Here is a 27,718-nt window from a genome sequence, read left to right as displayed (position 1 = left end):
AAGGCGGCGGCGGTGCTGGGCCGGCTGGGCTTTGGCCCAACTCGGACCGCGAAGAGTTTTTTTAAACAGATTCCGCCGAAAAATCCTAGATGAATAAAATAAAAATGTAAAAATGCCAAAACAAATTTTTCACCGTCTAAATAAAATATTTAGAACAAAGTGAACATTTTCTTGGCCTAATAATGCAATTTTGAAAAAATGCATATTTTTCTAATTCAAATAAAATAGCAATAAAATCGACATAACATTACTTATTTGATTTTAATATTTTTCCTCCAATATTTCGTTTATTTTGGAGAAGTCATATTATCTCCTCTCATATAGTTTTTAATATGAAATATTTTCGGAGAGAAAAATAATTAAAACCGAAATGATCCTTGTTTTGATATTTGAGAAAATTCAAATATGAAAATGGTGAAACCCCCAACTCTCTCTTTGGGTCCTTGAGTTGCTCAGAATTTCGAGCACCGCAAAGCAAAATGCAAATAAAATATGATATGCATATGATGACCTATGTATAACATTCCAAATTGGAAATTTGGGATGTTACAAACCTACCCCCCTTAAGGTGAATCTCGCCCTCAAGATTCGGGTTGGTTAGAAAATAGGTGTGGGTGGTCTTTCCGTAGATCATCCTCTCATTCCCAGGTGGCTTCATCCTGGGTATGGTGGCTCCATTGAACTTTGCAAAACTTGATGACCTTACTGCGTGTGACTCGGCTGGCAAACTCGAGAATCTTGACGGGTTTCTCCTCATAGGTCATATCACTATCCAACTGAATTGCTTCCAGGGGTAGTGTGTCTCTGAGAGGAATATCAGCCATCTCGGCATGACACTTCTTCAACTGGGAAACGTGAAACACATCATGAACTCCTGACAGTCCTTTGGGTAACTCCAACTTGTAGGCCACTTCTCCCATACGTTCCAAAACTCGGTATGGTCCTACAAATCTCGGGGCTAACTTTCCCTTGACTCCAAAATGTTTAAATCCTCGCAGTGGGGATACACGAAGATATGCTCTATCTCCGACTTCATAGACTACCTCCTTGCGTTTTGAGTCTGCATAACTTTTCTGCCTAGACTGAGCTACCTTTAGTCTATCTCGAATCAGTTTAACCTTCTCTTCTGACTCTTTAATCAGATCTGTTCCAAACAACTGATGATCTCCAACTTCATCCCACATCAACGGTGTCCTGCACCTCCTTCCATACAAAGCTTCGAAAGGTGCCATCTTCAAACTGGCTTGGTAACTGTTGTTGGATGAGAACTCCGCGTAAGGTAAATTATCATCCCAACTAGATCCATAATCTAGCGCACAAGCTCTCAACATGTCCTCCAGAATCTGATTGACTCTCTCGGTCTGTCCATCTGTCTGCGGATGAAAGGTTGTACTAAACTGTAGCCTGGTTCCCAAAGTATGGTGCAGCTGATGCCAAAACTTTGAAGTGAACTGTGTTCCTCTATCTGATACGATGGTCCTCGGAACTCCATGCAGACATACGATCCTGGTCATATACATCTTGGCCAACTTCGCACTTGTATAAGTGGTTTTCACTGGGATAAAGTGAGCCACTTTGGTCAAGCGATCCACCACTACCCAAATAGAATCATATCCCGATCGGGTCCTGGGTAATACGGTGATAAAATCCATGCCAACCTTATCCCATTTCCATTAGGGTACCGTCATAGGCTACAGTAATCCTGCTGGCTTCTGATGTTCCGCCTTCACTCTCTCACATACATCACATAGGGCAACATACTCGGCAATATCCTTCTTCATACCAGTCCACCAAAAACGCTCCTTCAAATCCAAATACATCGTGGTGTTCCTAGGGTGTATCGAGTATGGCGAGTCATGAGCTTCCTTTAGTATTAACTTTCTGATCTCGGCATTGCTGGGCACATATATACGGTCCTCGCACCACAAGGTGTCATGCTCATCCTCACGAAAACCTTTAGCTTTTCCTTTGCTCATTCTCTCTTTTATCTTGGCAATTTCCTTATCATCCTTCTGAGCTTCTCGAATCTTTCCCAATAATGTCGACTGAACTTCCAATGCTGTAACAAAACCTCTAGGCACTATCTCCAAACGAAGCTCCCTGAGATCCTCGGCTAAGTCCTTTGGCAATCCTCCGCTTACGAGGGTATGGGCGTAACTCTTCCAGCTCAAAGCGTCTGCTACGACATTGGCCTTGCCTGGATGATAGTGCAACTTCATATCATAACCCTTTATAAGTTCCAAACATCTCCTTTGCCTGAGATTCAGCTCCTTCTGGATGAAAATGTACTTCAAACTCTTATGATCCGTGTACACATAACAATGATTCCCAATAAGAAAATGTCTCCAGGTCTTGAGTGCATGAACTAAAGCTACTAACTCCAAATCATGTGTGGCATAATTCAACTCAAGCGGTCGAAGCTGATGTGAGGCATACGAAACAACTCTTCTGTCTTGCATAAGTACGCCTCCAAATCCTAAGCGAGATGTGTCGCAATACACTTGGAAATCCTTGCGTATATCTGGCAGAATCAGCACTGGGGCTGTAGTGAAACGTTTCTTCAACTCTTGGAAACTTGCCTCACATTCATCTGTCCATTTGAACTTGGTGTCCTTCTTCAACAACTCCTTCATGGGCTTCGCAATCTTAGAGAAATTCTCAATGAATCTCTGATAATATCCCGCGAGTCCAAGAAAACTTCGGATCTCTCCAACTGAAGTGGGTGCCAACCACTCAGTGACTGGCTGAACTTTAGTAGGGTCTACTGCTATACCTTCTCCTAATATAACATGTCCAAGGAACCCAACTTCCTTCAACCAAAACTCACATTTGCTGAACTTGGCATATAACTGATGTTCCCTGAGCTTTTCAAGAACTAATCGCAGATGCTCCTTGTGTTCCTCTTCATTCTTCGAGTATACCAATATGTCATCAATGAACACCATAACAAATTTATCCAAGAACTCCATGAACACCTTATTCATCATGCTCATGAAATAGGCAGGGGCGTTAGTCAATCCAAATGATATAACCGTGTACTGATATAGCCCATACCTTGTGGTGAAGGCTGTCTTAGATATATCCTGTTCTCGGATCTTCAGCTGGTGGTATCTTGATCGAAGATCGATCTTGGAAAATACTTTAGCTCCTTGCAACTAGTCAAACAAATCATTGATCATCAGTAGTGGGTACTTGTTCTTGATCGTCACTTCATTTAATGTGTGATAATCAACAACCGTTCTCAAGGATTTATCCTTCTTCTCAACCAAGAGTACTAGGGCTCCCCATGGTGACGAACTTCGGCGAATGTAACCTTTCTCCAATAACTCCTTAATATGTTTCTTAATCTCCTCCAGATCATTCGCGGGCATCCGGTAGGGCCTCTTTGATATTGGTCCGGTGCCTGGAAACAGCTCTATCAAAAATTCAATGTCTCTATCCGGTGGCATGCCTGGTAGCTCCTCTAGAAATACATTCGGGTAATCATAACTACAGGCACCTCCTACTGAACAACTCCCGTGAGAGAATTTACGCGGGTCCTCTTTGGTGTATGCCGGGATACATACTTAATCCTTTGTCCGTCCGGTGTGGTGAGTAGAATTGACTTATTGGCGCAATCGATGTTTCCTCCATACATCGATAGCCAATCCATTCCCAATATCACATTCAATCCTTGTGACTCCAAAATTATCAAGTCAGAGGGGAAAACATGTCTACCTATGGTTAATGGCACCTGAAAACATCCTTGGCTTGTCGTATGCTCCGCTCCTGGCGAGCTTACTAACATAGGTGTCCTAAGAGCCTTGGTGGGCAACTTATACTTATCCACAAATCCCCTTGAAATATATGAATGCGATGCATCAGTATCAAAAAGAACGATTGCAGTAAGTGACTTAACCAAAAACTTACCTATTACTGCATCGGGCTATTCTTCAACCTCCTCCACGTTCACGTGGTTCACCTGTCCCCTATTGAAGGGTTGGGCTTCTTCCCAGAGCTTCCATTGCCATTCCCATTATTTGCTTCAGAACACTCGGTGGCATAGTGTCTAGGCTTCCCGCACTTGAAACAAGTGATGGGACTTAAATCCTTCTTGGCGGGCATGCTTGGGTTAGAGCGGTTATGGTTGCTGCCTGCTCCATTCCCGTTTCCATTTTTGGGGCCACTGTGGTTATGCGAATTTCCTCCATTGTGGGTATGGCCTCCATGGTTATGGGTAAATCCTCCCGACTTCGGGGCGAAACAGGGCTTCTGCTTAGCTCCTGAATTGTACTTCCATGATCCATACTTCCTTTTGCGGCTCTCAATTTTCTGCTGCTTTCCTTCAATCATGAGGGCCTTATCCACCAATTCCTGGTAGTTGTTAAATGTTGCCACCATCAACTGCACACTCATCTCATCATTCAGCCCTTCCATAAACTTCTCTTACTTCGCGGCATTTGTGGCCACATCATCTGGGGCATAGCGAGATAACTTACTAAACTCATCTACGTACTGAGCCATAGTATGATTTCCCTGGCGTAAGTTGCAAAACTCACGCTTCTTCATACTCATAGCTCTAGTTGAGACATGAGAAGTGTGGAATGCTTGTTGAAACTGATCCCAGGTGATATTGGCTATAGGGTAAGTGGTCGTGTAATTCTCCCACCATGCGGCTGCGGGTCCATCCAATTGATGTGCAGCAAAACGCACCTTCTCCGCATCTATGCAACCTGCGGTGGTCAACCCTCTTCCTATACTGCATAGCCAGTCAACAGCAAGTATTGGCTCGGTGCTACTGGAAAACACCGGTGGCTGCAACCTTAGAAAACGGGCTAAGTTGTCCACTGGAGGTGGTGGCGGTGGGTTGTTGTTGTTGTTGCCTTGGTTCTGGACTAGTAGATGCATCAAGGCATTCTGCTGTTGGATCAACTGAGTGAGCTCCAGTGGGAAGACAAATCCGAGGTCACATCTCAGAGGCATCTGATGGGTTTAGAGGGGAGAGATTAGAATGGAATGAGGTCTAGTGAGAAAGCACTACCCATATGCACATGAGACAAACACATTCAATATCACTCCCAAAACAATATCAAACAAGGGCATACAATCGATGTAACTATCTTTACAGTGCTCGGACTACTAATATATAATTGGGGGGATACTACTAATCATATGGTGGTCTACTAGAAATTTTGATCGGTAGAAGACTCCATGATATCTGCTCCAGCTTCGTCTTCATAATCATCATCACTCGGGTCGGAGTCGGTGTCGTCAACGATGATATAGTCCTTGGGGTGGTCGTCATCTCCTCCTAGCGCAGGGTCTCCCATTGCTCATCTCGACGCCCACATATCTGATAGATGGCGTCCTTAAGTTCCTTGTGATAAACTTCACTGATGCGTCCCATGGTGATGTGGGCTGCCATGCTCTTTCCTAGACTCCAGGTTGGTGCTTCGAAGGAAAACTCTATGGGCTCAGTAACTAGAATGAATGTCCTTCTTGAAACTTGAACTCGAATCATCCAACGTTCCTCTTCTAGTAAAGTGGCGGTCTAGGTCCCGGTGAAGCTTGGTATTCCAATGTTTAGGTACCTAGTGAATTCCTTCAAGTATCGTCCAAAAGGTGTGTCCTCATCCGGCTGTGCAAACTTGTTCCTCGTGTCCGCCATCCTATAGAGTAGAAAATGGAGAGGAGTCAGAAATGGGTAGACAAGAGTGACCTATGGCTTATCTTAGTGGTCGTGTCCTAGATTCCACGTGTGCTCTGATACCATCTTGTTGCGACCCGACCTCAAACGGTTGAATCTCTGTGCATAAGTGTCATCCCTGGATCGGTAATGCTGACACACACAGTACTTCGAAGGATTTATAACAGAGTAGCAATTACACACTTATTACATCGATAGTCTCGAGAGAGAGCTTAATACAATAATATGGCTTAAGGCCATCTAAGTACGATAACAGCGGAAGGCTTGGAAGATAAAGTGAGTCCATCAACTCCAACGACATAGCTGAGTGCACAACAACGACCTAGCGCACCTTACTCTTCGTCTGAAAAGTCTGCAACATGATATGTTGCAGCCCGAAATGGGTCAGCACATGGAATATGCTGGCAATTTAACACAACGGAGCAATGACCAAGATAAAGGCTACCACTACATGCATATATGGCTGGTTGAGGCTCCGGTTATAATGTTTTGCGAAAAGCCAATTTTTCCCTACAAGGAATATACTTTATTTAACTATCATGGTAGTTGTTAAACATTGAGAAGGTTCCTCCAACTCAATCCCCAATTAAAAGTAATTATCAACCCAACAAATTAATTTAGAGTGATGAGATGAACATGATAATCCAAGAACCGGATACTCAAGATGTCCATAACCGGGGACATGGCTAACCATGATTAGTTTGTACACTCTGCAGAGGTTTGCGCACTTTTCCCCACGAGACTCGATCTCCTCCGTTGGATTTCTTGCACTACATGAAGTTTGAGAAACGGATGACCGAGACACAGTCTTTCAGAAACATTTACTCTCTACTCTGGGTGGACAGTTACACCTACTTTCCCTACATCTGCTAGCCCACCACTAAAAGAGGTCATGCAACATACTCAGCTATGCTAGAGCCCGTAATAGCTTGTGGCTGCACACGGAAGTTTCTGGCATGAATAATCGTATGATCCCTTTGAGCCTGGGTGGCGAACCATAGGATGATCACACGGGTACTCCGGGATATCCTAGGACAACACTAGATTCTCTAGGTGCCCGCAACCAATCCACCCAGATGTGTATTTAAGTAGCCACCTTAAGTTTACCCATTAATTAACAAACTCACATCTATCATGGATACTCTCAAACCCAAACCACGTCTATGAGCATAGCATTGCATTATAAGCATAACGTAGAAGTAACTCCCAAGGGTTTGATAAATAAAAGGGCAATAGGTTCTACCTCATCATCTACTTCCCAAACCCACATGTTAAGAGATCCTTCTCACAATATTTGTGGGTCGTAACTAATGCATAAAAACTGGGTAATAGAGGGGTATGATCAATGTGTTATTTGCCTTGTTGATGATCCGCAAAACCTAGTGACTCGTAGTAGCACGTTGCGCACTCCGGGAATTCTATCGCAAACAAACAATAGCATACATAAGCACTCAAGCAAAGATGCAAGTATAAAACTTCAAATAAGAATATCAAATCTGAAAAATCAACTGAAAAGATTCGATCTGCAAAAAGAATCAATCGAATCGGAGCTACGGAACTGAAACTATGGTCAAAAGAACTTCGAATACAAATCTGCGTGCAACCAAATTTTAATTTGTCATAAACCTTGTTAAAGTTGATTAAACAGAAAGAGGGGTTCGAGACGAAGATTCTGGCGTTGTTTTCACTGGATTTGGACAAATGGTTTTGAAACAACAAGGGTTTGAAGATTAGGGGCTAATCTGCGATAAAAATAATCGCGGATAGGTCCCTGGATGAAAATAAAATAAAAAGAAAAGACTAACGAACCTATGTTCGCTGTCTGAAGCTAACCGGCGAATAGCGTTCGTAAAAACGAACGAAGGACGGACGTCTACTAAATACCTAAACCGAGAAAAACCGAAACGATAAAATTAAAAAAATGCATCTAGGGTTTCTTAAAAAACCGACCTGTTTTTACCTAAACCAAAAAAACCGGTGGATCCGGATCGGATCGGGAATGGTGGCGGCTCCGGCGAGGCGAGACGCTATGGGGCGGCGACGGGGTGGGGCGCGGGCATGGGCGGCGTGCGGCTGCGTGCTGCTGCTGCTGCGGGAGGCGGGACGAGTTGGGGGTCGAGGCGGCTGCGGCGGCAGCATATGAAGGGGAGGGGGCTCGGCTTGGGCAGGGGGCACCCGAGGCGGCAGTGGTGTCCCGGACTCCGGCGGAGTCCGGCTCGGCTACGGCGTGCGAGCGCGGGGAAGGCGGCGGCAGTGCCGGGCCGGCTGGGCTTCGGCCCAACTCGGACCGCAAAGAGTTTTTTAACAGATTCCGCCAAAAAATCCTGTATAAATAAAATAAAAATCTAAAAATTCCCAAACATATTTTCACCGTCTAAATAAAATATTTAGAACAAAGTGGACATTTTCTTGGCCTAATAATGCAATTTTGAAAAAAATGCATATTTTTCTAATTCAAATAAAATAGCAACAAAATCCAAATAACATTACTTATTTGATTTTAATATTTTCCTCCAATATTTCATTTGTTTTGTAGAAGTCATATTATCTCCTCTCATATAGTTTTTAATATGAAATATTTTCTGAGAGAGAAATAATTAAAACCGAAATGATCCTTGTTTGGATATTTGAGAAAATTCACATATAAAAACGATGAAACTCCCAACTCTCGCTGTGGGTCCTTGAGTTGCTTAGAATTTCGAGGATCGCAAAGGAAAATGAAAATAAAATATGATATGCATATGATGACCTATGTATAACATTCCAAATTGGAAATTTGGGATGTTACACCCCACGATGGTGGGGGGCGCGCCCCGTGGACTTCCCGTGGGGCCCCCTTACTTGTTCTCGACGCTAACTTCTCCTATAAATGCCCAAACCTCTAGAAAATAACCTAGATCGGAAGTTCCGCCGCCGCAAGCGTCTGTAGCCACGAGAAATCAATCTAGGCCCTCTCTGGCACCCTCCCGGAGGGGGCCATCATCACTGGAGGCTATGAAGGAGGATCCCAGAGGGGCCATCATCACCATGAAGGCCAAGGACCAGAGGGAGAACCTCTCCCCATCCAGGGGGAGGCCATGGAGGAGGAATCACAAGGGGGAGAACCTCTCCTCGTCTCTCTTGGTGGCACCGGAGTGCCATCGGGAGGGGAATCATCGCAGCGGTGATCGTCTTCATCAACATCACCATCATCATCACCATCCTCATCTCTTTTACACGGTCCACTCTCCCGCACCTTGTTGTAATCCCTACTTGAACATGGTGCTTTATGCCACATATTATGATCCAATGATGTGTTGCCATCCTATGATGTTTGGAGTAGATATCCTTTGTCTTTGGGTTGATTGATGATCTAGATTGGTAAGAGTTGTATGTTTTATTTTGGTGCTGCCTATTGTACCCTCCATGTAACTCCAGAGTGAGGGATTCCCGTTGTAGGGTGTTGCAATACGTTCATGATTCGCTTATAGTGGGTTGCTTGAGTGACAGAAGCATAAACCCGACTAAGGGGGTTGTTGCGTATGGGATAAAGGGGACTTGATGCTTTAATGCTATGGTTGGGTTTTACCTTAATGATCTTTAGTAGTTGCGGATGCTTGATAGAGTTCCAATCATAAGTGCATATGATCCATGAAGACAAAGTATGTTAGCTTATGCCTCTCCCTCATATGAAATTGCGATGACGACCACCGGTCTTGTTAACAATTGCCTAAGACAATTCCGCACACCGATCCACTATTATTCCACACTCGCTATTTATAATACTTAAGTAATATATTCTAACTTTATGATAACATCACCTACTTTTATATTTTAACTCTCCGATACCATGCAAAGTTATCCTCTTCATACCCACAACGTAGTTTTATTTGTCGTTTCTAGTTGGAAGCAAACGTTCGGTGTACGTAGAGTCGTATTAGTGGCAAATAGGACTTTAGAGAATATTGATCTTACCTTTAGCTCCTTATGGGTTTGACACTCCATATTTATCACATCCACCTTTGGGAATTGCCATGATGATTCCCTGCACTTGGGGATTATCAAGCTCTTTTTTGGCGTCGTTGCCGGGGAGCAATAGCGTGGGGTTGATATTCTCGTGTGTGCTTGTTTGCTTTCTTCACTAAGTAGACTTTGGTTTTCCTTTTTGTTTCTGTTTATTTGTGGGTGAAACATACAAAAAAAATTAAAATAATGAAAATACAAAAAGAATTTACTTGCCTCTCATGCCTAAAAGGTTTTTCAATAAGAGAAGTGATTGGAAGGTTATGCATTGGAGAAGTGAGGGTCGACCTTGAACACTTGTGTTCATGCTCATGGAAACAATGTAAAAAATTTCATGGAAGCTTCTCTGAAAATAATTATCCCCTTGGATATATCCATTGTATTATAAAAATAATGTGCCAAGCCTTGGTTTTAGGATGATTAGATTGCTTGTTTACTTTGTGTAGTACAAAAACAGAAACTTTGGCTGTAGCGCGTGAATTTACATTTTTTACTGGAAATTCAAATGGGTTGGAAACTTTTTGCACATTACTTCTTTACAAATTGTTTAAATTTTCATATTTTTTAGAATTGTTTGGAGTTACAGAAGTTTACTAAACTTCCAGATTACTATAGACTGTCCTGTTTTTGACAGATTCTGTTTTCTATGAGTTGCTCACTTATTTTGATGAATCTATGGGTAGTATCGGGGGGTATGAAGCATGGTGAAGTTGGAATACAGTATATATAGTTCTAATATGAAATCGAAATAAGTTTGCAACAGTACCTAAAGGTAGTAATTTGATTTATTACACTAACGGATCTCACAAAGTTTTTGTTAAAGTTTTGTGTGGATGAAGTGTTCGAAGATCGAGGAGCTATCAATATGAGAAGAATAAAGATAGGCAAGAGCTCAAGCTTGGGGATGCCCAAGGCACCCCAAGTAAATATTTCAAGGATTCTGAAGCATCTAAGCTTGGGGATGCCCCGGTTGGCATCCCATCTTTCTTCTTCAACAATAATCGGTATACCTCGATTTTTGTTTTGTTCACATAATTTGTGTCCTTTGTGTTTTTGTTTTTCCTTTAAGAACCATGCTAGTATGAGATAGCCCTTTATTGATTTATAGAATACTTCATGTGCTTCACTTATACCTTTTAAGTATGATCTTATAGAATTGCTCTTTGTGCTTCACTTAAATCTTTTGAGTATGGTTTTATAGAATGCTTCGTGTGCTTCACTTATATATTTTGAGCTTGGATATTGGTTAGTCTATATTAATTGTAGAATGCTCCATAAACTTCACTTATATATTTTGGAGTGTGAATAATACTATCATCTAAAGTGGATTTAGAACAAGTTTGCTCCCACTATTCCGATGAGGAGAATTTTGCTTATGTCGAGAGTAGTAAAATTTCTATGCTCGTAGATCATCAAAAGAATGCTTTATGTGATGGTTATATTGTTGAAATCATTTATGATGATACTGAAAATTATCATGAGGGAGGAATACATGTTTTTAGGAGTTGCAATAATATCATGTTTTCTCTCTAGATGCTTAAAGTTTTGAGGTTATACTTGTTTTTCCTTACTATGCTAGTTGATTCTTGTTCCTATAAATTATGTGCTCACAAAATCCCTAGGCATAGGAAGTGGGTTAGATTTAAATGCTCTAGTCATACTCTTCATGATGCTCTCTTTATGTTTCAATTCTTATCTTTTATGTGAGCATCATTGAAATCATCATGCCTATCTAAAAGGCATTAAAGAAAAGCGCTTGTTGGGAGACAACCCAATATTTACCCTTACTGTTTTTGTGTGTTTACATGATTAAGCTACTGTAGTAATCATGTTTTATAGCTTTTGTTTCAATAAAGTGCCAAGTAAGACCTTATGGAAAACTTGTGTGAAAGTTAATGTGATCTTGCTGTAAAAAACATAAACTTTGCACTCACGAGATTAGCTGTCATTTTTTTACAGAAGAGTGCAATTGAGTTGACTTTTTCAGAGGATTAATAAACAAATTCCTCATGTCCACCAATTTATTTCAGAATTTTTGGAGTAGCAGAAGTATGGTTGGTGATCAGATCATTACAGACTGTTCTGTTTCTGACAGATTTTGTTTTCATTGCATAGTTTGCTTATTTTTTAGTTTCTATAGCTTATATTTGTCAATATAAATTGTAGAAATGATTTGGTACAGTAGACATTGTGTGAGAACAATTATGAACCTTGTCTTTGACAGTACCAAAGTGAATGGTTTACTCTTTATCATACCAAGCTATCTCACGAAGTTCCGTTAAGCTTTGTGTGATTGAAGTTTTCAAGCTTTGGGTGAGATATCGATATGAGGAGAATAAGGAGTGGAAAGACCCTAAGCTTCGGGATGCCCAAGGCACCCCAAGGTAATATTCAAAGAAGACTCAAGCGCCTATGCTTGGGGATTCCCCGGAAGGCATTCCCTCTTTCGTCTTCAAAACTATCGGTATACCTTACTTGGAGCTATATTTTTATTCGTCACATGTTATGTGTTTTGCTTGGAGCGTATTTTCAATTTTGCTTGTTGTTTGAATAAAATCATTGGATCTGAAATCTTGAGTGAAAAAGAATCCTCCCATAGCTATTTAATTATTTGACTACTCAGTATTCTTCACTTATATCTTTTTGGAGTAGTTTGTCATTTACTCACGTGCTTCACATATATCCTATGAGTAAATGGTTGAATGAATTGAATATCATAAATCTAAATTTATAAACATTTCATATGCTTACAACATGGGGAGTAATGACTTCACACATAATAAGTATAGGTAGTAAACTTATTGGAAGTTAGCAATGCGGAATTGGTCACTTGAACAATTCATGAAAGAATATTGAAGGAAGAGAGATTTCACATATAAATATACTATCTTGGACATCTTTTGCAACTATGAGCACTCATTAAAATATGACATGCTAAAAGGTTGATGTTGGACAAGGAAGACAACTTAATGGGTTATGTTTTCCTATATCCGAAACATTATATTGTCTTGGATCATCCAACATGTTGAGCTTGCCTTTCCCTCTCATGTTAGCCAAATTCTTTGCACCAAGTAGAGATACTACATGTGCCTCCAAACATTCCTTAAACCAGTTTCGCCATGAGAGTCCACCATACCTATCTATGGATTGAGTAAGATCCTTCAAGTAAGTTGTCATCGGTGCATGCAATAAAAATTGCTCTCTAAATATGTATGATCTGTTAGTGCGAAGAGAATAAGCTTTATACGATCTTGTGATGTGGAAGAAATAAAAGCGATGGACTGCATAATAAAGGTCCATATCACAAGTGGCAATATAAAGTGACGTTCTTTTGCACTAAGATTTCGTGCATCCAACCATAAAAACACATGACAACCTCTACTTCCCTCTGCAAAGGGCCTATCTTTTATTTTTGTCCTATACTTTATACAAGAGTCATGGTGATTGTCGGTGTCAAAACCGGCGGATCTCGGGTAGGGGGTCCCGAACTGTGCGTCTAAGGCGGATGGTAACAGGAGGCAGGGGACACGATGTTTTACCCAGGTTCGGGCCCTCTTAATGGAGGTAAAACCCTATGTCCTGCTTGATTATTCTTGATAATATGAGTAGTACAAGAGTTGATCTACCACGAGATCAGAGAGGCTAAACCCTAGAAGCTAGCCTATGGTATGATTGTATGTTGTCCTACAGACTAAAACCCTCCAGTTTATATAGACACCGGAGGGGGCTAGGGTTACACAAGGTCGGTTACAAAGGCGGAGATATACATATCCGTATTGCCTAGCTTGTCTTCCATGCCAAGTAGAGTCCCATCTGGACACGAGACGAAGTCTTCAATCTCGTATCTTCATAGTCCAATAGTCCGGCCAAAGGATATAGTCCGGCTGTCTGGAGACCCCCTAATCCAGGACTCCCTCAGTAGACCCTGAACCAGGCTTCAATGACGATGAGTCCGGCGCGCAGTGTTGTCTTCGGCATTGCAAGGAGGGCTCCTCCTCCGAATACACCACGGAAGAGTTTGAATACAAGGATAGTGTCCGACCCTGCAAAATAAGTTCCACCGTAGAGAGAATAATATTTCCACAAATCTAATCTCCTGACACGTTTTGGCAGCATGACATCACGCCACGACCCGGTAATTATTTGAACCGTTTTTTCTTTAACCAGCCCCGCACATAACGCGAGGCGGTTTATTAACACGTCTTGTCAAAGCAGAGATCGTGTTCCCCTTATCACGGGATTCTCATCAATACAAACGTGGGTAACCCAACCGCGCCATCAATTACGGCGCTTGGGGGATAAGCGAGTTTTACCAAGCTTGTGGGGGCGTATAGTTTTGTCCGCCCTTATAAAGGGATAAGGTGTCACCCTTTTCTACCCACGCCTTCTTCCTCCTTGCTCATCCATTCTCGTGCACTCGAGCTCCAGCGCCCAAGTCCACATCCTTCTCCTCTACTCTCTCCAAACATGTCCGGAGCGGGAGGCAAGTGGATGGCCTCCTCCGTCATGGAGGGACACATCAAAAAACTACGTGGGGCCAGATACTTAGCCGCGGATATCGCGCACCAGCTGCCAGCCACGGGGTAGATCGTCCCTACCCCGGAACCTCACGAAAGGGTGGTTTTCCTTCCCCACTTCGTCCGTGGACTTGGGTTTCCCCTCCTTCCATTCGTCTGCGGCCTTATGTTCTATTATGGGCTGGAATTTCATGATCTGGCCCCGAATTTTATCCTCAACATCTCGGCGTTCATTGTCGTGTGCGAGGCTTTCCTCCGCATCCGGCCCCACTTCGGCCTGTGGCTGAGGACCTTTAATATCAAGCCGAAAGTAGTAGGCGGCCAACAAGCGGAATGCGGCGGAGCCATGGTGGGCAAAATGCCCAACGTTACGTGGCTCGAGGGCTCCTTCGTGGAGACCATAAAGGGGTGGAAATCGGGGTGGTTCTACATCACCGAGCCGCGTGACACCAACTGGGTGGCGGCCCCCGAGTTTTGATCCGGAATCCCCTCGCGGCTCACTTCCTGGAAGGAGAAGGGCGTGTCCGGGCGTTCATCGGTGGAGCTGGACGGACTCCAGAAGTGTATCTAGAACATGATAACCAAGAAACTTATGCTTGTCAACATAGTCCAGGTCATGCTCTTCCGCCGTATCCTCCCGTGTCAACAACGGGATTTCAACTTATGGGAGTTCGACCCGGCCCAGCACCAGACTCTACGCGAGCTCTTCGACACGACGTGTAAGGACGTCTGGAGGGTGTTGTTCAAGGGCGCCGAGGTCCCTCCTTCTCTTACCGAGGACCGTGGGCTAAGCGCAAAGCGCCCTGCGAATCCGGTAAGTTCTGTACATTTGGTAGGGTATTTATTTCCCATAGCTTAACCATGTGCGGGGTCTGAGCTCCCATGCCTTTGACAGGACTGGGTGGAGACATCAGAGCAGATTAACTGTCCGGCCCCTCTACCCGAAGACCCTGCGGACGCTCTCCTGACGGAGATGCGGACTCCGGCTCCTTATGAGGTGCCAGAGAAGACCAAGAAGAAGGCCAAGGGAACCCGAAAGAGTTCCCGGTGCCATGTGGTATCGGACTCATCGTCCGATAACTCCGAGACGCACTCCTCCCGTGAAAACGAGGAGGAGGAAGATGAAGACTCTCCCCCTCCACTCAGGGAGACAAGAAAAGGAAGGCCGCCCCAACCGGGGAGGCTGAAGGGTCCAAGAAGGGAAGGACTCTCCTTCCGGACTATTCCACCACCGCCGCCGACGGCGAAGACGAGTGGTTACTCAGGGCCAAGCCCCTGGCGAAATCGTAAGTATTCGGATACCATAGTAACTCATAGCATACTTTTGTTGCACTACTTCTCCTAACGTCGAATATGATCATGCAGTCCGCCCCGAGCCCGTATCGACGTATCCTCGTCGGACGGTTCCTTGTACTCTTCGGATATGGATAGCGATCCACTTCCATCCGCCTCCTCTCCTCGCCCTACGGACAATGTCGAGGTATTGTCTCAAGGGGCACTGAACCAGGGGGAGATAGTCCCGGAGGCGCCTCAAGGCGACCTTCCGGACTCCAGCAGCAAAGGGAGCAAGGCTCCCAGGGGCTCCAAGTTCGGCCCTCAGCCGGACACCACGCCGGAACCTCCAGTGGTTCCGGACTCAGGCAGGTGGCCCTCTTCCAAGAGGGGCAAGCCGTCCGTGCCGGTGACCTCTGTCCATCCAGAGGCACCGGACGAACTGCTGGGAGCGCTTCGCGGCGCTTCCATCGACGAAGAGCACCACACAATTATGAGTGCGGTGATCAAGAAGGTTCAGTCCACCAAGAGCGGACTGACTGAAGCCTGTGCCAGCCTTCTAACAGGCTTTGAGGTAAGTATTTAAAATATAGGAAAAATATTACCGCATAGACAGTAGCCCCTGATGCTCTGTTTGGTGTTCACAAAGAAAAGCCGAATAGAGGATCAAATAATATCTGCAGGAGTCTAATATAAGTATGTCTATATGCGTATGCAGGCTTCACTGCTGACCTCTGCCGCACTGACTGCGGAGGTCGCCACACTGAAGGAGAACCTCGAGCGGTCCGAGAAAGAGTTCGGCCTTGCCAAGAGGCAGCTCGAGGAAAACAAATGTAAGTAATGCCTTGTCCATATATATATATATATATAAGATGGGGTTGCAAAATGACAAGATCATCATGGATGTGCCAGGGGCCACGACCGAAGTGGCGACCCTGAAGCAAGCGCTGGCCGAGGCCGAAAACAAAGTGGCCAAGGAGCGCACCGAGCGGGAAAAACAAGAGGCACAGGTGGGCGAGGTGCAGCAAGAGCTGCAGGCTCTCATGAAGAAGCATGAGGCTTTGGAGCTTGACTCGAAGATACGAGAGTCCGAGCTTGCTGCGACCATCGAAAGCACAAAGCATGCCAAGGCTGAAGCCCAAAAGGCCCTCCAGGAAATTGAGGCGATGAGGAAGATAGCGGCGGGTAAGGCATTCAATATGCAAAGCAAGCATGTGAAAATAAATTAGTTGTTACTTACCCGAGTCCGGAGCTCTCCAGGAGCATTCGCAGATTTGCCCCGCAGCGTGTCGGATGCCGCGAAATATTACCAGGCCGAGGAGGGAAGCTCGATGGAGAAGTTGTTCTGGTCTCAGTATACTGGGACCGAACACCCGATGTCCTATGAGCGACCAGTTGAAGCAACTGGTCGAGCTGCACAAGGCGGCCGAACAGGCCATGAGGGGCCTTATAGTCCGGATGTGGCCTGGCGACTCCCTTCCCAACAGCTACTTCGGCCTGGTGAGGCGGCTTGTAGATGCCTGCCCACGGCTGGAGGTCATAAAGCGGTCCGTGTGCATCGAAGGTGCACGCCGGGCCTTTCCCGTGCGAAGGTGCACTGGGCCAAGATGGACGCTGAGAAGCTGGTGAAGGAGGGGCCGCTGCAGGGCAAGGAGCATCGCCACCCTGAGATGTATTATGAGGGTGTCCTGAAGGGTGCCCGTCTTGTGGCGGACGAGTGTGCGAAGGATGTAATTTTTAAATGAACTTGCTCGTGTGATCCTGTATTATGAAAACTTCTTCATATGCGCTATGCAACGCTTGTTTGAATTTAAAATATTACCTTCTATGCGGATGTTTATTAAATCTGAGAGATGGCCAGTCGTCGGCTTCTGCCTCCATGCCACGAGTGCTGGGGTGTTCGGGATAAATCTGAGCACTCTTTTTCCCATTGTTGGGTCCTTCGAGGGAGGTGCTCAGCACAACGAACAAGGCAATCGGACTATAATGCTTTATCACTCTCACTTAGCCATAGAAGTCTACAATTTTAAATTTTGGCGAAGCCCCTAGTATTCGGAAGGCCGAATTCGGGGCGCTATACACGCCTTAAGCCGGACAAAGCCAACTCCTCGCTCTAAGCGGCATGAGTCTTTAGGGACTCGAGACCTCTCGAACAGCGACCAGCTCTCGCCTTATCATGACAGTCAGTTTTTGCTTTCTCTATGGAGGTGCTTAGCCCAGATGAACCGGGGCACAATCGTAGTAGTTCTCCCAGTGCTACCTTAGCCGATATAGTGGAACGTAAGGTACCAAAACATGGGAGCCGGGCAAACCCAACTATTGACCCCAGACATGATTCGGAGCTAATGCATATAATGCTATAAGTTCGGGGTGTCGCACTGTCGAAAGTGTTCGGACTTCTGTCGGTGTACTAGAGTAGGGGTACCCTAGTATCCCGAACTCGTGCACGGGCAGTCGCAGCACCCCGCGGCAAGGCTCGCCGGGTGACCGCCAAGACCCTCCGCGGCTACTTTGAAGACCATTCAAGAACAAAGTACTCAAACCAAGGCCCCGGCGTGGGGAGCCGGCCGGGAAGAAGACAAGACCCCGGCAAGAGGAGCTTGCCGGGAAGGCTATCAAAAAAGCATCTCGAGACCCCGGCAAGAGGAGCTTGCCGGGAAGGCCAACCAAGTCATACCAAGAAAACTTGCCGCGGCGCGCCACGCGTCACGGCAAGGTCCGGTGAGCGACAAGCTCCCGGACGCGACAAGACAACAACCGCGGCAAGACACTTGCCGCGGCAAGCCACCACTTCGTGCCCGCGCCCCAGCACGCCCGCCACGTGTCGCTCTAGGACCCTCCACGAAGCACACGTGGCAGGAGGCCGTGCAGCTAGGGGTGCGCGGTGGCAAGCAGGCGCTGACAAGATAACCATCGTGGCAAATGGTGGCGTCCCTAGCGGTCCCTTTCTGTACTGTTTACGCGACACAGACGGGCATTTAATGCCCTTGTCCCCTGCCGTCAGGGTTAGGTATGATAACACTGTAGCGGGTAGCTGTGCCTGCTACAGCACCTTTCCATTTTTGCCCTTTACCTCCGTTGCTATGTCGGTAACCCCTTGAGCATATAAAAGGAGGCCCGTATGCAACGGGGGGAGAGGGAAAAAAGGAGGCCAGTTCACGCACTCACACTCGGTCTTGCTAGCTGCTGGTGTGTACTGTAGCACTCCGCGCTCCCGAGCTAGAAAACAATACAAATCCACAAAGCAGGAGTAGGGTCTTATGCATCCGTGCGGCCCGAACCTGGGTAAATCGCCCGCGTGCTTCGCCTCGATCTGCTCTTTGCGCGACCTCCGCCCCCGCCGAACCGAAAGGGACCCAGTTCGCCGGTCCCATAGGTGCCCGTGGATCAGCAACCCCGGCATCTCCGGCGCGCCAGGTAGGGGGCGTCGAAGTCATGTGAACCAGATCCGGCGTTCTCCCGGCCTAGATCTTCATCATCTTCATCAACATGCCGCCGAAGAAGAAAGTTTCGGAGGCAGCTGCTCCATCCGCGCCGAGCCAACCACCGCCGGAGCAAACGGTCGGTGGGGCAGACGCCGGCGGGAGAACGGGCGTCGACGAGGGAGCTCACGGTGCTGCCAAGTCCAAGGACAAGGCTGCGCTGCCCATCGGCGGTGTAGCCGGCTCCCACAACGACCGGGCGCACTCCAAGACTTCGGCGTCCGTGCATGCACCGCGCCCATCCCAGGAGGCGCGGGACCGGCAGCGTCATGGTACTCACGGTACCATGCGTTCACTAGATCCAGATCGAGCTGGTGGATCTCGGAGCGCCCAAGACCACCATGCACGTCAACATGCCGGCGCAAGCGACATACGGTCGCCTGGACGGGATACTGCTCCTTCTAACATGGTTAGAAGTCCGAGCATATCCCGCTCCTCGCACCGTTTGCTACCGCCACCCGCCACCGCAGCAGAAGCTCTGGCGCGAGCTCAGCTGCTCCTAGACTACCCTCCAGCGGCGGACAAGATCGATGACTGGAGGGACACAATCCAGAGCCTCATCAGCTTCGCCAACGGCGACACTCCTTGGCAGCCGGGCACATCGCAGACACAACGAGTCAGCCAGGCACAAACCGGTGGCGACACGACTGGTGGGGGTGCAACTACTGTGCACTCCCCACCCCGAAGGCCAAGATCGCCGACTCGCCGGATCCGCCTCGACAGCGACTCCACCGCGTCATCAGATCCGCGAGCTCGTCGCGATCAGCGCCAAGTTCTTCAAGAACGACAGCAGGAAGACGCTCGTACTCGCATCGAGCACCGAAGAGAAGCGCGACGTCAGTCAGACCAGCGCGCTGGGCCCTCTGTTGACATGCATGCGCCAGGGGAACCAGGCGACTTGCCGTACACAGTAGGCTGCCCTGCGTTCACTCGTGAGCTGCGGCAAGTCCAGTGGCCCAGTACGAAGAACTTCAAACCAGATGTACCAGAGAAGTACGACGGCAAGTTGCATTCGTCCGAGTTCCTCAGCATCTACACCATCGCGGTGCAGGCTGCTGGAGGGAGGGACGACAAGATCCTTGCCAACTACTTCCCGTTGGTGCTCAAGCCCAACGTCAGGTCCTGGCTCATGCACTTGCCGGACAACTCCATATCCTCCTGGGCTGATCTATGCCATCAGTTTGTCGGCGCCTTTACAGGCGGCCACAAACCTCATGGCCAAGAGAGTGATCTTCACCTGCTCGTCCAGAGGGAAGGAGAGCCCCTGCGCAAGTACATTCAGAGGTTCAGCCGTGTACAGTACAACATCCCAGACGTCCACCCCGCCGCGGTCATCAGCGCGTTCCATGAGAACGTGCGTAACCGCAGGATGCGGGAGGAGATGGCGATGTGCAGGGTCAGAGACGTCAGTGAGCTATACGCCCTGGCCGACAAGTGTGCACGTGCTGAGGAGGGGAGGAGACTCCCCGGAGAGAAGACCGGAGCGGAAGGATCTGACAGTGAAGATGCTGCCCCGGCAAAGAGAAACCGGCGGAGGAGCAAGAAGAACCGGAAAGAGTAGCCCGGCAGTCAAGTATGTACCAGTTTGTCGACAAGACACTGTAGAGAAGAAGACTCAACGGTGTGAAATTGAAGTGTATTCCCCAGGAAGACGGACAAAAGCTGTTGGCAGAGATACACGGAGGCATATGTGGTCACCACATTGGCGCCAGAGCACTTGTCGGCAAAGCGTTCCGGCAAGGTTTCTTCTGGCCAACAGCCCTCCAGGATGCGACTGCACAAGTAACCAAGTGTGAAGCGTGCCAGTTCCATTCCAAGCAGATACACCAGCCAGCTCAAGCTCTCCAGACGATCCCTTTATCCTGGCCATTTTCGGTCTGGGGGCTCGACATCCTCGGCCCCTTTCCCCGAGCCATCGGGGGCTTTGAGTACTTGTACGTCGCAATCGACAAGTTCACAAAGTGGCCGGAAGTGGAACCAGTGAGGAAGGTGACCGCACAGTCAGCCGTCAAGTTCTTCAGGTCGATTGTTTGGTGCTTCAGGATCCCTAACAGGATAATCACCGACAACGGCACACAATTCACAAGCCGCACCTTCATGCAATACGTCCAAGATCTTGGCGCCAAGATCTGCTTCGCTTCTGTTGCTCACCCGAGAAGAAACGGTCAAGCGGAGAGGGCAAATGCTGAAGTGCTGCGCGGGCTCAAGACCAGAACTTTCGACAGGCTGCACAAGTACGGAAGGAACTGGATCGAGGAGCTGCCGGTGGCTCTTTGGTCGATCAGAACGACGCCGAATCGAGCCACTGGACAGACACCCTTTGCTCTAGTCTATGGAGCAGAGGCAGTTACCCCCACGGAACTCATATACGGGTCACCTCGAGTGCTCGCTTACGATGAGCTCGAGCAAGAGCGGCTGCGGCAAGATGACGCGCTGCTCCTTGAGGAAGACCGTCTCCAGGCTGCTGTGCGAGCTGCTCGCTACCAGCAAGCTCTGCGCCGCTACCATAGCCGCAGAGTCAATGCCAGGAGTCTCGAGGAAGGCGACCTTGTTCTTCGGCGTGTTTAGTCGGCCAAGAATTCCAACAAGTTGACGCCGAAGTGGGAAGGCCCTTACCGGGTGAAGCGAGTCGCAAGGCCTGGCGCTGTCCGCCTTGAGACCGAAGATGGCGTACCAGTGAGCAACTCCTGGAACATCGAGCATCTTCGTAAGTTTTACCCGTAAGGCGCGGTTGTCGGACCCTGTCCGGCAACCATCCTTCTGTACAAGTCTTGCCGCTGTTGCATGTAATCCTTTGTACAGAGCCAGGCGCAGACCCTGAGCACCAGTAAACGAAGCGCTGCCACCCCGGGGTTATAGCATGCATGATAGGTCGAGTCTCGTCCTTGGTTAGGGTTGATAGTGCCTAACAGCGGCTAACCCCTAGCTTAGAGGTCGAGTGTCTGTCCCTTTGCTCTTCTTTCGTTCGCAGGGCTCGCATATCCCGGCTAGACCGTTTGAGGATGAAAAGGAGGAAAAGGGCGCGCCGGCACCTGGTCCCCGGCAAGCCAGTGTTGCTGGGGGCTGCGAGTGCCAAGATCCATCCCCGGCAAGCCAGAGTTGCCGGGGGCTGCGATATCAGATAAGTCTTTCATCCCTCATCATGCATCCTCTTATGGACTGGGGAATGCGAAACCGCGTTTCTTCCCAAAAACTGCCGTGCTCCCTCAACTCTAGGCCCTGGGGCCCGTTCCCGTGGCCAAGTTTGGTCGTAGTCGCGGCAGCAAAGGGACGAAACGAGGAGGCCGCACCCACCTCGTTCCCGCCTCCGTCAAAGGCATGAGAAAGGTCGAGCGACGTGGGAAAGCGGCAGGGCCTGTTGCCGGGAGGCGAACTGTCTGTCCGAGGGATACCAAGGATTTGCTCCTTGGCGTGGGTTCAACCCACGAGACAAATAACCCGGCAAACATCCCCTTTTCATTAAAAAACATCCCACTCAGGTACAGTCCATAGAGGATGAAAAACATGAAAGAGAGGATTACAAGTTTTAGATGCAGCTAAGGCTCGAAGGCTTACAAATTAAAAAGATAAGGTGCCCGTAATCCCTTTCCTGTCCCTCTCTTCAGGAGGCAGGTCAAGGAGGCGAAAAGGGCAAAAGGGGCGCCTAGGCGAGCTACGGGTGCCAGAAGACACCAAGAGAACATCCCGGGGGCCGTCCGAAGGCTGGACGGTGATGGCGGCGCCGGAAGCGGGGCTCGAAGACGGGGCGGCAGGACGTCAGCACGCTGTCGAGGGCACCACGCCCTCGTACTCCGACCTGACGGCCCTGTCGCCAGCCCTCTTCCCCTTACGCGGCCTCCCTACGCCAGCCGCCCCGAAGACGACCCCGGGGAGTTCAAGGAGCCGGCGACACGGATGATGGGGTCGCCGGTGCCGCGCGAGGCGGCGCCCGACGCCTAGTCGGACCCGCCATCCCGCCGCCCACTACGTTCATCGTCACTGTCGCTCCCCTCCTCGTCACTCTCGCTCGAGGGGGAGCCTTCACTATCGGAGGAGCTATCCACGCAGCACTTCGCCCGAGTGCCGAAGCACCCAAAGACCTTGGCGGAGAGGAGATCGCCCTCCATCAACTTAAAATGGAGGGTAAACCCCTCCATCAGGCGGTGGATACGGGCGAACGTCTTCCACCCTCGATCAAGATACATCACATTAGGGGCTGGGAACACAACGCGGACTCGCGTGCCGCTGATCCCACAGCCCCTCATGTGCAGTCTCAGTGTCTCGGGCGGGTCCAACTCCATCGCGCTCGCAAACGGAGCTGGAAGCCGGAGGCGACGACGAGGCGCCCGGCGCAGCCTGACGAAGAACTCGCAAGGGTCGTCCCCTATATGGACCGCCGTGGGGGGAGGAGCCGCCGGCGGAGGCAAAGCTAGCGCGCCGCCCCGTCCGCCTCTTCCCCGAGCGCCTCGACCTCGTCCTCGACCTCGTCCATGACCTCGCCCCCTCCCTCTTCCCCTTACGGCCGGCTCCGCCACCACGGGCGCGGGAGAGGAAGGGGTGCGCTGTCTGGCGGCGACCCTTGCCGCCACCGATGAAGGGCCAGGGTTCCCTTTCTCCATGGCGAATGAGAGAAAGGGGAGCAGAAGCTGAAGAAAGGAGGAGAAGAGAAAGTGCGGGCTCCTGTGCCCCCCTCCCGCTCTTTATAAAGGAGCGAGGTGGGGGCTCGGCCGCCCCGCTCAGCGAATCAAGGCATGGGAAGAGCAGGGAGTCCGGTCCAACCCGCTGCCCCTGCTCGCGATGGCCCAGATTCCCACTCCCACCGTCCGCGACCCCAAACGCATGGGAGCTGCGTGGCGGGGATGCAGGACCAAGGCGACGGATGAGGCGGCCTCGCCCCACCCCGTGATCGCGGGGAGTGGACGCCTCGAAAAACCGCGCACCAGCCCCGTCCAGTAAATGCACCACGCCCCCACGCCTACCTCCGTTTAGGTAGGAGGGCGTGAACCATTCCCTTCATCATGGCTTAGCGCATGCTCACGGGGCTTAGCCCCGCGCACGCCGCCCACGTCACCCACGACGCCGTGTTTGACGCGTGCCGTTCTGGGCGTGCGCGGTGGAAGCGGAGAGATATGAGGCGTGACCTAGGCCGCGCGTGCCCGTGCACTGTTTTGGGCCTGGCCCAACAGCGCTCGGCACCGTGTCTGGCCCAGGCCCGGGGGCTCCTGTCGGTGTACTAGAGTAGGGGTACCCTAGTATCCCGAACTCGTGCACGGGCAGTCGCAGTACCCCGCGGCAAGGCTCGCCGGGTGACCGCCAAGACCCTCCGCGGCTACTTTGAAGACCATTCAAGAACAAAGTACTCAAACCAAGGCCCCGGCGAGGGGAGCCGGCCGGGAAGAAGACAAGACCCCGGCAAGAGGAGCTTGCCGGGAAGGCTATCAAAAAAGCATCTCGAGACCCCGGCAAGAGGAGCTTGCCAGGAAGGCCAACCAAGGCATACCAAGAAAACTTGCCGCGGTGCGCCACGCGTCCCGGCAAGGTCCGGTGAGCGACAAGCTCCCGGACGCGACAAGACAACAACCGCGGCAAGACACTTGCCGCGGCAAGCCACCACTTCGTGCCCGCGCCCCAGCACGCCCGCCACGTGTCGCTCTAGGACCCTCCACGAAGCACACGTGGCAGGAGGCCGTGCAGCTAGGGGTGCGCGGTGGCAAGCGGGCGCTGACAAGATAACCATCGTGGAAAACGGTGGCGTCCCTAGCGGTCCCTTTCGGTACTGTTTAGGCGACACAGACGGGCATTTAATGCCCTTGTCCCCTGCCTTCAGGGTTAGGTATGATAACACTGTAGCGGGTAGCTGTGCCTGCTACAGCACCTTTCCAAGAAGGGAAGGACTCTCCTTCCGGACTATTCCACCACCGCTGCCGACGGCGAAGACGAGTGGTTACTCAGGGCCAAGCCCCTGGCGAAATCGTAAGTATTCGGATACCATAGTAACTCATAGCATACTTTTGTTGCACTACTTCTCCTAACGTCGAATATGATCATGCAGTCCGCCCCGAGCCCGTATCGACGTATCCTCGTCGGACGGTTCCTTGTACTCTTCGGATATGGATAGCAATCCACTTCCATCCGCCTCCTCTCCTCGCCCTACGGACAATGTCGAGGTATTGTCTCAAGGGGCACTGAACCAGGGGGAGATAGTCCCGGAGGCGCCTCAAGGCGACCTTCCGGACTCCAGCAGCAAAGGGAGCAAGGCTCCCAGGGGCTCCAAGTTCGGCCCTCAGCCGGACACCACGCCGGAACCTCCAGTGGTTCCGGACTCAGGCAGGTGGCCCTCTTCCAAGAGGGGCAAGCCGTCCGTGCCGGTGACCTCTGTCCATCCAGAGGCACCGGACGAACTGCTGGGAGCGCTTCGCGGCGCTTCCATCGACGAAGAGCACCACACAATTATGAGTGCGGTGATCAAGAAGGTTCAGTCCACCAAGAGCGGACTGACTGAAGCCTGTGCCAGCCTTCTAACAGGCTTTGAGGTAAGTATTTAAAATATAGGAAAAATATTACCGCATAGACAGTAGCCCCTGATGCTCTGTTTGGTGTTCACAAAGAAAAGCCGAATAGAGGATCAAATAATATCTGCAGGAGTCTAATATAAGTATGTCTATATGCGTATGCAGGCTTCACTGCTGACCTCTGCCGCACTGACTGCGGAGGTCGCCACACTGAAGGAGAACCTCGAGCGGTCCGAGAAAGAGTTCGGCCTTGCCAAGAGGCAGCTCGAGGAAAACAAATGTAAGTAATGCCTTGTCCATATATATATATATATAAGATGGGGTTGCAAAATGACAAGATCATCATGGATGTGCCAGGGGCCACGACCGAAGTGGCGACCCTGAAGCAAGCGCTGGCCGAGGCCGAAAACAAAGTGGCCAAGGAGCGCACCGAGCGGGAAAAACAAGAGGCACGGGTGGGCGAGGTGCAGCAAGAGCTGCAGGCTCTCATGAAGAAGCATGAGGCTTTGGAGCTTGACTCGAAGATACGAGAGTCCGAGCTTGCTGCGACCATCGAGAGCACAAAAGCATGCCAAGGCTGAAGCCCAAAAGGCCCTCCAGGAAATTGAGGCGATGAGGAAGATAGCGGCGGGTAAGGCATTCAATATGCAAAGCAAGCATGTGAAAATAAATTAGTTGTTACTTACCCGAGTCCGGAGCTCTCCAGGAGCATTCGCAGATTTGCCCTGCAGCGTGTCGGATGCCGCGAAATATTACCAGGCCGAGGAGGGAAGCTCGATGGAGAAGTTGTTCTGGTCTCAGTATACTAGGACCAAACACCCGATGCCTATGAGCGACCAGTTGAAGCAACTGGTCGAGCTGCACAAGGCGGCCGAACAGGCCATGAGGGGCCTTATAGTCCGGATGTGGCCTGGCGACTCCCTTCCCAACAGCTACTTCGGCCTGGTGAGGCGGCTTGTAGATGCCTGCCCACGACTGGAGGTCATAAAGCGGTCCGTGTGCATCGAAGGTGCACGCCGGGCCTTTCCCGTGCGAAGGTGCACTGGGCCAAGATGGACGCTGAGAAGCTGGTGAAGGAGGGGCCGCTGCAGGGCAAGGAGCATCGCCACCCTGAGATGTATTATGAGGGTGTCCTGAAGGGTGCCCGTCTTGTGGCGGACGAGTGTGCGAAGGATGTAATTTTTAAATGAACTTGCTCGTGTGATCCTGTATTATGAAAACTTCTTCATATGCGCTATGCAACGCTTGTTTGAATTTAAAATATTACCTTCTATGCGGATGTTTATTAAATCTGAGAGATGGCCAGTCGTCGGCTTCTGCCTCCATGCCACGAGTGCTGGGGTGTTCGGGATAAATCTGAGCACTCTTTTTCCCATTGTTGGGTCCTTCGAGGGAGGTGCTCAGCACAACGAACAAGGCAATCGGACTATAATGCTTTATCACTCTCACTTAGCCATAGAAGTCTACAATTTTAAATTTTGGCGAGGCCCCTAGTATTCGGAAGGCCGAATTCGGGGCGCTATACACGCCTTAAGCCGGACAAAGCCGACTCCTCGCTCTAAGCGGCATGAGTCTTTAGGGACTCGAGACCTCTCGAACAGCGACCAGCTCTCGCCTTATCATGACAGTCAGTTTTTGCTTTCTCTATTGAGGTGCTTAGCCCAGATGAACCGGGGCATAATCGCAGTAGTTCTCCCAGTGCTACCTTAGTCGATATAGTGGAACGTAAGGTACCAAAACATGGGAGCCAGGCAAACCCAACTATTGACCCCAGACATGATTCGGAGCTGATGCATATAATGCTATAAGTTCGGGGTGTCGCACTGTCGAAAGTGTTCGGACTTCTGTCGGTGTACTAGAGTAGGGGTACCCTAGTATCCCGAACTCGTGCACGGGCAGTCGCAGCACCCCGCGGCAAGGCTCGCCGGGTGACCGCCAAGACCCTCCGCGGCTACTTTGAAGACCATTCAAGAACAAAGTACTCAAACCAAGGCCCCGGCGTGGGGAGCCGGCCGGGAAGAAGACAAGACCCCGGCAAGAGGAGCTTGCCGGGAAGGCTATCAAAAAAGCATCTCGAGACCCCGGCAAGAGGAGCTTGCCGGGAAGGCCAACCAAGTCATACCAAGAAAACTTGCCGCGGCGCGCCACGCGTCACGGCAAGGTCCGGTGAGCGACAAGCTCCCGGACGCGACAAGACAACAACCGCGGCAAGACACTTGCCGCGGCAAGCCACCACTTCGTGCCCGCGCCCCAGCACGCCCGCCACGT

The sequence above is a fragment of the Triticum urartu genome, chromosome 4A, assembly GCF_056163025.1.
Source record: "Triticum urartu cultivar PI428250 chromosome 4A, HENAU_Tu73, whole genome shotgun sequence".
Lineage (NCBI taxonomy): Eukaryota > Viridiplantae > Streptophyta > Magnoliopsida > Poales > Poaceae > Triticum > Triticum urartu.
Note: the sequence above shows the minus strand (reverse complement) of the source record.